This window comes from Meriones unguiculatus, chromosome 4 (genome assembly GCF_030254825.1).
Source record: "Meriones unguiculatus strain TT.TT164.6M chromosome 4, Bangor_MerUng_6.1, whole genome shotgun sequence".
Lineage (NCBI taxonomy): Eukaryota > Metazoa > Chordata > Mammalia > Rodentia > Muridae > Meriones > Meriones unguiculatus.
Window position 1 is genome coordinate 83,305,603 of NC_083352.1, and position 12,064 is coordinate 83,317,666.

Here is a 12,064-nt window from a genome sequence, read left to right on the forward strand (position 1 = left end):
CCACCATCATCATTCTTCCTTTGCCTCTAATGAACCTCTGAGCCTCTTGAGGAGCAGTGAGTAGTTTCCATTAGTCAAGTATTGGCTGATGCTCATGTTTGTCAGCCTTGATTCAATGTCTGTCTCTGTTCCAGACTTTTAGTTTCCGGGAGCTAGATTGTTCTGTTTTTGTGCTAGGCCTTACTCAGGCTAGGCAAGTGCCCTACCACCAATCTATGTCCCTAGCCTTTTTATGTTTTATTTTGAGGTAGGGTGGGAGTCTCACTAAGTCACCCAGATGGCTTCGAGTTCACTCTTAGGCAAACCCCTGAACCTTCAATCCTCCTGCCTTCTGAGTAGCTGGGGTTAGAAGCCAGTGCCAAACCTGGCCATTGCACTTTTGAATGAGCATTGCAAAGTATTACAGTACTAGAAAGAAACTATAATTTGAAGACAGAGGAGAGAAAAAGAAAGAAAGAAAACTGAATCCAAAGTGTAACACTCTCACAGTATCACTGTATTCTCTCGAATCACCTTTAGATTTGGTAGACAACAGAACGCATTTTGCTCCAATGAAACCTTCTTGTTTGCACTGTTTTTAAGTTAAAAAAAAAAAAAAACTGGACTAGCTTTCTGGTCCCAAGGCTCACAGTTAAGGCTAGCTCTGACACCTTCATTAATTATCCCTTTCAAATAGTGTTCTCCAAGCCTCCCTAGGCTACCAGACACTACCCAAGGAGTTGCACGAGCCCCATTCTTCACAGGAAAAGGGCTCGGTGTAAACACTGCCTCTGGGGCCTCCGCTTCATGTTGTTACTTGTGCCTGGTGAGAGTACAGTTGTTCGACAAGGACCTTGTGCAACCTCCCGCCTGGCGAGCCCCCACCCTTCCCACCTACCTTTTTAATCTTTTCACCCAGCCAGCCAGGGAAGTTGGCTCGACCTCAGACATCCTTTGCACAGTTGACATCTAGAGATGATGGATGGATGGCCTAAATTATTTTGGGTCAAGGACGGTGTTTTATTTAGCAGTGCAGGTGGTAAATGCTGGTTAAAGGAAAACTAATGACTCTCCAGGTAAGACTGAGCCAGATTCATCTTCTGCAGGGTGACTGTCCCCTCCCTCATGAGTAATACATTTCTTGCAGGCAGTGAGGTGCTTTGAGACCGTGCAAATAGACTGACTCTCATGAAACTTCCACGCACTGCTCCCTTAGTTATAAATGGAATATTTTCCAAAGGATTATTTTTCCAGCTTCTTTTTAAATGTGACTGTTGATTAAAAAAATCACCTTAAAGGCCAAAATACTTGTTGGCCATATGGCTATCATAATTCTGCCTGAATTTAATTTTCCTTATCTGAAGATTGGAGATAAAAATAGAAATTATGAGAAGGGCCAGGTTGTATGTGCTTTTAATCCCAGAATTTGAGAGACTGAGGAAGGCTGATTCTTTCTGAGAGTTCAAGGCCAACCTGCCCTATATAAGGAATTCTAAGCTAGCCAGGGCTATGTTGTGAGACCCTGTCTCAGAGAGAGAGAGAGAGAGAGAGAGAGAGAGAGAGAGAGAGAGGCAGGATTATCTGTGAAAAGCTGTTAGAACACTGTGTGAGGGTCAGTATCTCTTTAGTTATCACATTAGCAGTTGCTCATTAAACACTCTTGGCATCTTATAGTCATATGAAGGGGCTTCATGTGTGGGTTCCATGTGGAGCAGAGACGTCATTCAGAAGACAAAGTGCAAACTAGTGTCTGGAGTGGTTATCTATTCTTAACAGGATGTAGGCACAATGGGGGACACGGAGTTACTGTAGCCCACACTATTACCAACTCCTCAAAGTGGACTCTGTGGGTCCCTGGATAAGGCCTTTGTCTTAGAGTTTCTATGGCTGTAATAAAAACACTATGACCAAAAGGTAAGCTAAGGAGAAAAGGGTTTTATTCTGCCTACATTTCCAGATCATAGTCCATCATTGGAGGAAGTCAGGACAGGAACTCAAGCAGGCCTGGAACCTGGAGGCAGGGGCTGATACAGAGGCCGTGGAGGGCTGCTGCTTACTGTCTTGCTTTCCCTGGTTGCTCAGACTGCTTTCTTATAGAACCCAGAACCACCAGCACAAGGATGGCACCACCCACAATGGGCTGGGCCCTCCACCATTGATCACTAGTTGAGAAACGCCCTACAGCTGGATCTCATGGAGGCATCTCCTCAACAGAGGCTCCTTCCTCTCTGATGACTCTAGCTTGTGTCAAGTTGATACAAAACCAGCCAGTACAGCCCTGCTGGTGCTTCCCTGTAAAGGTAAGACGTTCAAGAAATTGTTTCTGTGAAAGTGCGCTGAGAGATTAGGGAATGAACCACAGGACCCATGTTCATCTGAGGTAAGTCTCCCATGGAATGGCAGCATTCAGGAGCTTCTTCACACTGGTGTTAGAATTTGAGATGCTACCCATGTGACCAGGTGGAGGTGCTAGAGTAGTAATGGTGTCTGAGTCCTGTAAGAGAACATCAGGAAATTCCTGTGGCTCCTGTGAATGTAGCATCTTGTTGGCAGCCTCCTTTTCCCTCTAGTGCCTTTGCTGACCAGGAGTGCTGCTATCTTCAAGGACAAAGCAAGGGAAAAGGCTGGACCTGACCTGGAAATGCTGGCTGTCCATTCCTTGTCCACTGAACAAAGAAGTCTATTGGGGCCCCTGTCCCTCCTACTCCCTCTAGCTGTAAAGTGGGGAGCTTATGGCACTGGCTTAAAGTTCACATTCCATTGGGACCTTAGAAGAAGGCCTTATTTGGAAAGAGACTTTTGTGGGTAGAACTATACAGAGAAGGTTAAGGTCATCCATCCAGTGATCTGTGTACAGTGACATCAAGAGAGAATACCACATGATGACAGAGAAAAACAGAAACTTGTGGCTAGGATTTCAAGCAAAGGGGCACTGTTAGCATGAGCTAAAGCTAGAGAGACACAGAGTAGGCTCTAGGCATCCTGAAAGAAAATGAGCCCGCTGGTATCTTGGTTCAAGACTCAGTCCCCATAAATACGGGGGAATAGTTGTCTATGTTTTTAAACTACTAAGTTTGCAGTTTCTTATTTGAACAGCCTTAGTGTTCAAATACAGCATCTCAGTGTGCCCCAACAGAACTATAACAGAGGTGTGGATAAAGAAAATATCTATATGCCCCTAGCACAGACAAAGTCTGATTCAGCCACAAGGAAGAACAAATACATAAAGGATGGAGTTGGAGTTTCTTATGAGCTCCAGCTCTCTTTCTGTTGTTGTGACAAACACGTTGATTAACCAAAAAAACAACCCAGGGGGAAAAAGGATTTATTTGGTTCACACTTTCTGGTCATAGTCCATTATTGAAGGAGGTCAAAGAAAGAACTCAAGCAGGAACCTGAAGTAGCAAGAGCAGAATGCTGATTGCAGGTTTGCTCTCTTGTTTGCTTAACTAGATTTCTTATATGGCTGGGAATAACCTGCCTAGGAAATGGTGCCTCCCACAGTGGGCTGAACCCTCTGGCACCAATTAACACACAAAACATTTCCCCTGTAGACATTCCCATGGTCAAGCTAAATGTCTAGACGACTTTTGACATTTAAAACAACCAAGACAAGTTATATCAAGCAAAATAAACCAGACTCAGAGTACAACCATCCCATGATTCTTATATGTATATGCAAACGCACACATATGCAGAATGTTTGAGAAGGGGAAGGAAGGTAGATATGAACAAAACACATGATTGACACATAGGAAGCTAACCATCTGGCACAAGGAACTTAATAATAAAAGATTCAATCAATAAAAGCACATAAAACAATTAAAGGGGAAGAAATACACACACACACATGCAATTCAGAGAACACATGCCCACATCCTTTCTGGAGTATGGCCTTAGGTGTTGGGGTCTCTCTGCAAGCAGAGTTCAGAAGCATGAGCCTTGGAGCATGGTCTGATGTATCCCCAAGGCTGTGTGCCCCAAGTGCCATTGTAGCCTAGACTCAGGACTAGTCTATAGCTCCTCCAGTCTGGGGGGAGACCAGCTGAAAGACTTGCTTGTGAACAGTGGTAACCAGTACAAAAGAGGAACCTGTATCTGTATACCTCTAGGCCAGTTTCCCTGTGTGTGTTTGCTGTTTGGAGAAATGAAGGTACCCTCTGTGTTGGAGGACCAGAACATCAGGCAGAAAACACAGGTCATTCAATACGGGAGGGGCAAGAGCACAGAGGGCAGGAAATAAGGGGGTGGAGGATGGCACGCTGAACAGGAACAGGGCTGACCTCACTGTGATGCCCACACCTACAGAAACAGACCCAAGCGAGGCTGTCTGGGACACTGAAGATCCGAAATACAACAGTACAAGTTTAGCCAACAAGTAGGGCTGTTGCTGATCATGGTGTGCCTCCTTCCAAGGGATACCAAGGGTACTGCTGAGCATGTACCTCTAGGCATATTGATCACAAGTGTGCTCGCTCAGAGATTCCTCAGAACAACACCTCCTCAGGCTTGCAGCCTACTTCTTGCTGAGAAGTCAGAGACTGGACATCTGTAAAGAGATCTGGGCTTTTGAAACAGACACGGGGGAAAGGGGGACTTGCATTCTAATTAGGGACATCAAACAGTAGAAACCCCACCTACAGCTCCTCTTGGAAAATCGATGGGTGGATCATGATTAAAGCACTAGAATTTTCCACTTGCCAAAATCTCATCCTTCTTGATGCTACATTAAAAGAAGCCTGTAGCTAAAGAAAGGAGGCCCTTTCATTATTTGGCTTTCTAGTGTTCCGCGGCGATAAGCTCACAAAAAGGCCACCAGATGTAATGTCTCTCTTCTTTCATGCTCAAAAGAATCTTCTAATATGTCACCATAACCAGACTGAGCTTATAAATCCAATTTATATGTTATAATCTAACTCATTTATTTGTTCAATAGTGTTTGCTAAACACTATTGTTCACCATGGACCAGATTCTGGGTAAAGATATGAAGACCCAGTAGTGATGACAGCAAGATACACAGAAATTTCAGCTATCCGGAGTCAACCTTAAATAAGATTCATAGCAAAGGGGAGTGAGGGGTTGTGGTGTAGTTGCTGGCTGGTGACAAGGACTGTGGGATGACAGGGAATCCTGGGGTCACGTGCTAGAATGTTGACCAACATTTCCAGATTTCTCTCAAGGAAGCAGATGTGTGAATGGAAAGTTGAGGTGGTGTCTTAGGGTTTCTGTTGCTATGGTGAAAAACCATGACCAAAAGCAACCTGGGGATGAAAGGGCTTATTTGACTGACACTTCCATATCATTGTTTATCATCAAAGGAAGTCAGGAATGGAACTCAAACAGGGCAGGAACCTGGAGGTAAGAGCTGATGCAGAGACCAGGGAGGAGTGCTACTTGCTAGCTTGTTTCCTATGGCTTGCTAGGTCTTAATATAACACCCAGGACGACCAGCTCAGGAGTGTCTCCACCCACAACTGGCTGCCCCCCCCTCCCATCAATCACTAATTAAGAAAATGCCCTACAGCCCTGCATACGGTCTGAGCTTATCTCATTTTCTTACTTGAGGTTTCCTCCTCTCAGATGCCTTTAGCCTGGGTCAAGTTGATATGAAACTATGCAGCACAGATCGGAAAAGAAGTGTACTGGGTGGGAATCAGTGTGGAGAGTGAAAAGGCTGAGAATCAGAGTGTGAAAGGAGAATCAGAGTGTGCAAGGAGAATCAGAGTGTGCAAGGAGAATCAGAGTGTACAAAGGCTCCAGGTCAGGTGCACCTGGAGTGTGAAGAATGTGTGTGTCCATCCTGGAGTGTGAAGGATGGACAGACTCTGAGCTAGAGAGAGGAGGCCTGTGCTGGGAGGATCCTCCTGTCAGGACTCTGTGTCCTTTCTGAGTTGAATGGGAAATTGCTGGAAGATTGAAGCACAAGAGTGATGGGAGCTATATCTGAGGCATGTACAGGTCTCTGTGGCTACCGCATGGTAGGGCTCCTGCTAAAAGAAGAACGGGGCAGGGGCAGGAGCAGGAGGAGAATATCTAGGAATCAGATGGTGGTGGAGGGGAGTGTGGGAGTTCTCAGAGACAGCACCGCTGGGTTCTGCTGTGTCTATTATATATGTTGTAAAATAGTTTAATATATGGAGAAATTGTAGATAATTGTACGGTTTAAATTGTGTTAGTTAATTTTTTTCTCTTGGCTGTGATGAAATATCCAACAAAAGCAAGTTAATTAAAAAGGGGTTATTATTATTGTTTTTTTTTTTTTTTTTTTTTTAGGTCACAGTTTAAGGTTACACAGTCCATCATGGCAGGGAACACATGGTGGTCAGAGCATGAGACAGCTTGTCACACCCACGGGCAGGAAACAGAGAGAAATGAATGCTGGTACTCACTTTCCTCTTTGAATCCAGTCTAGGATCCCAGTCCTTAGGATGGTGTCCACCACAGTTAAGGTCTGTCTTTGTACCTCAATTAACCCGATCTAGAACCCTCTTATAGATACAGGCCCGGAGGTTTGTCTCCTACGTTATTCTAGATCGTATCAAGTTAACAGGCCCAAACAGGAAGACTCCTGAGCTCCTAATATAGACTCCCACTTTGGTATGAATGTGGCTTGCAAAAATGGAAACCAGATCTTTGGTGGCATCCAAGGTCTGCACTGATTGACGAGATGATTGAGTGGGTAGATGCTGTCTGTCACTGTGATGCTTTTCTCTTTGATGTCCTGTGGACTTTATGCTATCCCACACAGATCAGGACATGTTCCTGGGGAAGAGACAGCACCTATGCTACAAACTCTGGCTCCGAAGACAAGCGGTGTGGCCCCTCACTCTTACATCTCAGAAGAGAATGGGCGCTGTATCCCCCTGAGTACCACTTCCGCTTGTTGGCTGAGTTTACAGCTTATTTCCGCAGCCCTCCCTTACGTATGTTTGGGGCCACTCTGACACCCCACCATCGCCTTTCCTTTCCTGGAGGAAAGGCTGAGCTTCCTGCTTCCATGCCAGCACTTCCCCCATGAGTCTACCGAATACCTTTCATTTCCTTTTCTTCTTTGTGGCTTGGAATTCCGTCTCCTTCTTAGATGCTCTCTGGAAAAACACAAGGCATTACAAGAGACAAGCGAGGAAACCAGGGTCCCCCAGCTAAAACACAAGGGGTTGTTCAGAAGTGCATGTGTCCCTCTCATTGCAGATCCTTAGAAACATTTTACAGGCAGAGTTAATGGATGGGGGGGAAATGTTTAATGCCTAATAAAGTTGGGCCATATGTTTTTTTCCAAAGAGAGAGAGAGAGAGAAAGGAGTGAAGAGAGAGAGGGGGGCAGGGTGGCTTCAATGCATTCTTTGTGCATTCTAGCCACAATCTAATTAATGACGAAAGCATTTCAGCCTCATTCCAGAATGTGGGGAAGACAGCTTAGTCCTGTCGCCCTGTTACCTCGTAAGGGGTACTGAAGGAAATCCCTACCCCCCAAAATTTTCCAAATTAATGTGTCTAACAATCATCTCTGTCAACAAACACTTTTTCCTTTTCCCGGATTTAGCATTAGCTTGTTGTCAAACATGGAATTTGCACTCGAGGGAGCAACCCCAGGCCCAGAGGCCCTACCAGGGCCAGCCTGTGTTTCCTGGTTTTTGTTTGTTTGTTTTTTCCTAGCAGCTTCAGAAGACACAGCCTTGAACTTGGGACTGGAGAGTCTGATCTTCAGCATAAGAACACAGACAGCTTCAGGTGAAGCTTAGAGGGAAAATGAGTCTGCCTGCTTCTGGGTGGCTGGAGTTCTCACCCACGAAATCCAAATAAATAAATAAATAAATAAATTCTGCTTTCTTCCTCACAAATGAAGCAGGGATCAGTAAGCCAAACTGCTCCCAGCCTGCCTACTCTCCAGTTATAAACAAGATTCTGATAAACATCCCTTCCTCAGGGCTAAACAACTCGCTTCTTTCTCCCTCCGAAGATCCCCGAAATATGCCTCATTGTGCTCTAAGTATTCATGCCTTTCTTCCACATTCATACAGCCTGGGTGTTCCTCCAGGGAACAAAAGAGTTTTCTGCCCTTCACCTCCTACTAACCATATGCAGCCTTCCCTTCACGTCGCCTCAAGCCATGTCACCCTTCACCTGGGGGCCAGACACTGTAATTTTGCTACCATTGTGAACCATAATGTAAATAGCTGATGTTTCTGATGGCCTTAGGTGAGTGACCCTTGTGAAAGGGTCCTTCGAGCCCTTCGGGGTCTCAACCACAGGTTGAAAAGCACAGTTTTGGGGCACTCAGGGAGAAGCTGTCCTCTTACACAGCCTGCACTCACTCTCTAATCCCCACAGTGAGTGTTCAAGATTGGAACTGAGGTCTCTTCCTATTCAAATGCTCAGAGGGAAAGAACTTGCCTGAGGACCCACAGCTAGTGCTGAAAACGCCCCCATTAATATTCATAGCATTCGTTCGTTCTTACTTATTTACGTCCACAGACTGTGTTCCTGTTTATATTTCTAGTCCCAGAGCAGTTTGTATATTGGTTTAAGTGAAGGGCTCATCCCTCAACAAATGCAGCCATTTATATTTTACATTTGTATTTGATATTAATGGCTCTCTTGCTGTACGCCAGGAAGCCATGCTCATCAAATGTATTCCTGTGATAGCACTTGTGCTCAAGACAAAACACCTTAAATAAATAAACCGTCCAGAGGCTAGATATACGGGTGCAGCAGTTGGCTGTTCTTTCCTATTATGGGATACGGCCAGTGTCGTTACCTGAGCGAACAAATCCCCCATGCACGAATGTGTACTCGCATTTGCATATGCGCAGTGTGCCTTCGGGGTTCTACTGCTGTAAAGAGGCACTGTGGCCACGGCAACTCTAATAAATTAAGGCATTTAATTGGGGGGGCTTGCTTACAGTTTCAGAGGTTTCGTCTATTTTCATTACGGTGGGACCACGGGGGGGGGGGGGGCAGGCGTGGCAGGCAAGGTGCTGGAGAAATAGTTAATGGGCTACGTTCTGATCTGCAGATAGAGAGGGAGAATCTGGGCTTGAGAAGGGCTTTTGAAATCCCAAAGCCCACCCACCCCCACGACACACCTCATCAAATAAGACCGTATCTCCAAATTTTTCTAATCCTTTTAAATAATGTCACTCTGTGGTTACTAAGCATTCAAATATATGAGCCTATGGGTGCCATTTTTATTAAAAGCACCCACCACACATGCCTTTACACACATTTAAAAATATTTTTTAAATTTTGCTTTCATTTTATGAGTGTTTATCTACGTGTCTGTCTGTACAACGCATGCCTGCAGTGCTCATAGTGGCCACAAGGGGGAATCAGATCCCTTGGAACTGGACTTACAAGCGGTTGTGAGCCACCACGTAGCTATTTGGAACCAAACCTAGGCCTCTGCAAGAACAGCAAACGCTCTTAGAAACTGAATCTTCTCTTTAGCCCGTGCACACACATTTATGGATGCATGCACAAAATAAATACAAACCCACGCGTGCACATACCATGTATACTCAATGTACATACACACGTACACACACACACACATTTCCTTTTGCCACATCAAAATTTACAATTCTATTCTATATTTCACAGACTGCCTTTCTCAACGCCTTCTTTACAATGTTATCTATTTTAAGTGCCCTGAGAGCATCTAAGATGCAGGAAAGGGCATCAGAGGATTTTGACAAAGTACAGAGGTCTGTACAGTAAACATCAATGTACTCCAGGGACTTCGTCTTTGTAAAGTCCACGTTGTCGTTGTGTACAGTGCACTCTTCAGTAAGACAGAGATAGAACATGACAGAGGGAAGGCACTGTCCAATAAAAAACCAGAACACAAACTCCAGCTCCAGCCACCAGCCATTCTTTTTTTGAGATATGTAGCCCTGGATTTCCCAGAACTTGCTATGTAGACCAGGCTGACTTTAAACTCACAGAGAGCCACCTGCCTCTGCCTCCTGAATGCAGGGAGATGATGCCCTCTTCTGGCCTCCTTGTATACCTGCATATATGTGTGCACACACTCATCCAGATAGGTGCACATACTCATAAAGAAAAGAAAATGTCTTACAAAAAAAAAAAAAAAAGAAAAGGAAAGAAAGAAAGAAAGAAAGAAAGAAAGAAAGAAAGAAAGAAAGAAAGAGAGCACGCCTTCCTGGGTTCTTATGGGAGCTTATCAGAGTCTGTCAAAGAGCTGGAGGTAGAGCAGGCATTGCAATCAGCTCTTCTCTCCCGTCCCGACACTGCAACCCTTTCATACAGTTCCTCACGCTGTGGTGACCCCCAAACCTTGTTGAGACCGTTGTTGCTACTTCATCATTATAATTTTGCTGCTGTCCTAAGTCCTAATATAAACATCTGCATTTTCTCGTGGTCTTAGGAGACTCTCCCCTGTGAAAGGTTTGTTGGACCTCCCCAAGGGGGTCACAACCCACAGGTTAAGAAACACGGACCCTGGTAAACCTCTGGGGAAGCATTCGTGACTGCTGCTGGGGGGAAATGAATAACTAGAAAGTTCAAAATTTCTGAAATAAAAATTGATGTTGTACTAATGTAGAAGATAAAAACCATGACAGCAGAGTCAACAGGTTGGGGCCTAAAAGTGGGACCAGGACCCTGGAGAATCCTCCTTGGCAGCCCCTGTGCACACCCTCTTCAGTGGGCTCAGTCACCCCAGTCATAGTGACTACAAAGAACGTGTCAGTGTTGACAGAAAGAGACAGAGAGAGTGGGTGAGAGCATGATGAGATGATGGTGTGTGCGTGTGTATGTATGTCTGTGTGTGTGAAGGCAGCCAGCAGCATGCATGAGCCTCCTACATTCTATTGGCCCTTCATCACTCAATAGACTCCTCTGATGCCTTTTTCCTTTTTTTTTTTTTTTTAACAGTGGCCAACCCATAGCGGTCAGCATGGGGCACAAACAGCTCTTTGAGGCTGTGCTTTCAATTCTTTCCAGAAAGTGATTCACGCAGCACAATCCCGGCATTCTGTGGTGGCTGTAGTTGTCCTGCTTAGTTTTGATTGTCAACTTAATACAGCCTACAGTGGCCTGGGAAGAGAGAACCCCAATTGAAGAATTGCCTTCATCAGACTGGCCTGCGGACATGTCATGGGGGCACTTCTTGACTGTTAATTGGTGGAAGAGGGCCCAGCCACTGTGGGCTGTACCACACATGAGCAAGTGGTCCTAGGCTGTATAGCTGATGTTGAACCAGAAAGCAAGCCAGGGAAAGGCCTTGAATTCCTGCCCTCATTGCCTTCAGTGGTGGAGTGTGACATGAAGGACAAGGGAATCATCTTTCTCAAGTTGCTTTTGTATACACACATTCAAATGTGTGTGTGTGTACATGCATGTGTGATTGCATGAGGGGGTTATGTCCATTTTCCTTTGTCTCAGACAGGGCCGGCCTGCTTTCCCGTGGGTCCCTGGCTCTAGGCTACCCCTCAGAGCTCCTCCCCTTTCAGAGCCTCTGACCAGACCCACAAGCAGCAGCTTTCCTTGGAATCCAGAAGAGAAACCTGTGGCGGGAGAGGTCAGCGGACTCACCCAGCACAAGCGGTGTCTTTGAAGTAAGCTGTCTAAAATGGCCTATGACCGCACACAAATGGCTCCATTAGCAAGGTATTTTATTTTCTTCCTTAGAAAATGTTCTTGAGGTGAGCTGTCAAACTATAGCATATTCTTGCATTCAGTCATTTGAGGGGTTCAGTGTCAAGAACAGCTTTCCATGTGCAGGACATTGCACTTCAGCTGGCCTGGTTTCTGGAACTTAATCTTGAAGGCTCTGCAGACTTTGGTCTCCACCACAACACAAAGCAATTTCTAGAATAATTGTGGTGCGGCTCCATACACCCGGTTCTTTTTTTTTTTTTTTGTTCCACGAAATGAACGTCATTGAAGTGGGAGGCCTACCGCCTGCTGGGTAATGATGAGCTGTCATGCAGAAGTTCGGTGTCCAGATGAAGGTGGGTTGTATGGTATAGGACATTCTACTCAGCCACTTTGACCCACTCAAAATTGCTATTGCTCCGGGGTCACCCCATCTGTGTCCCTGCATTATGGGGAGGAGGGAGGG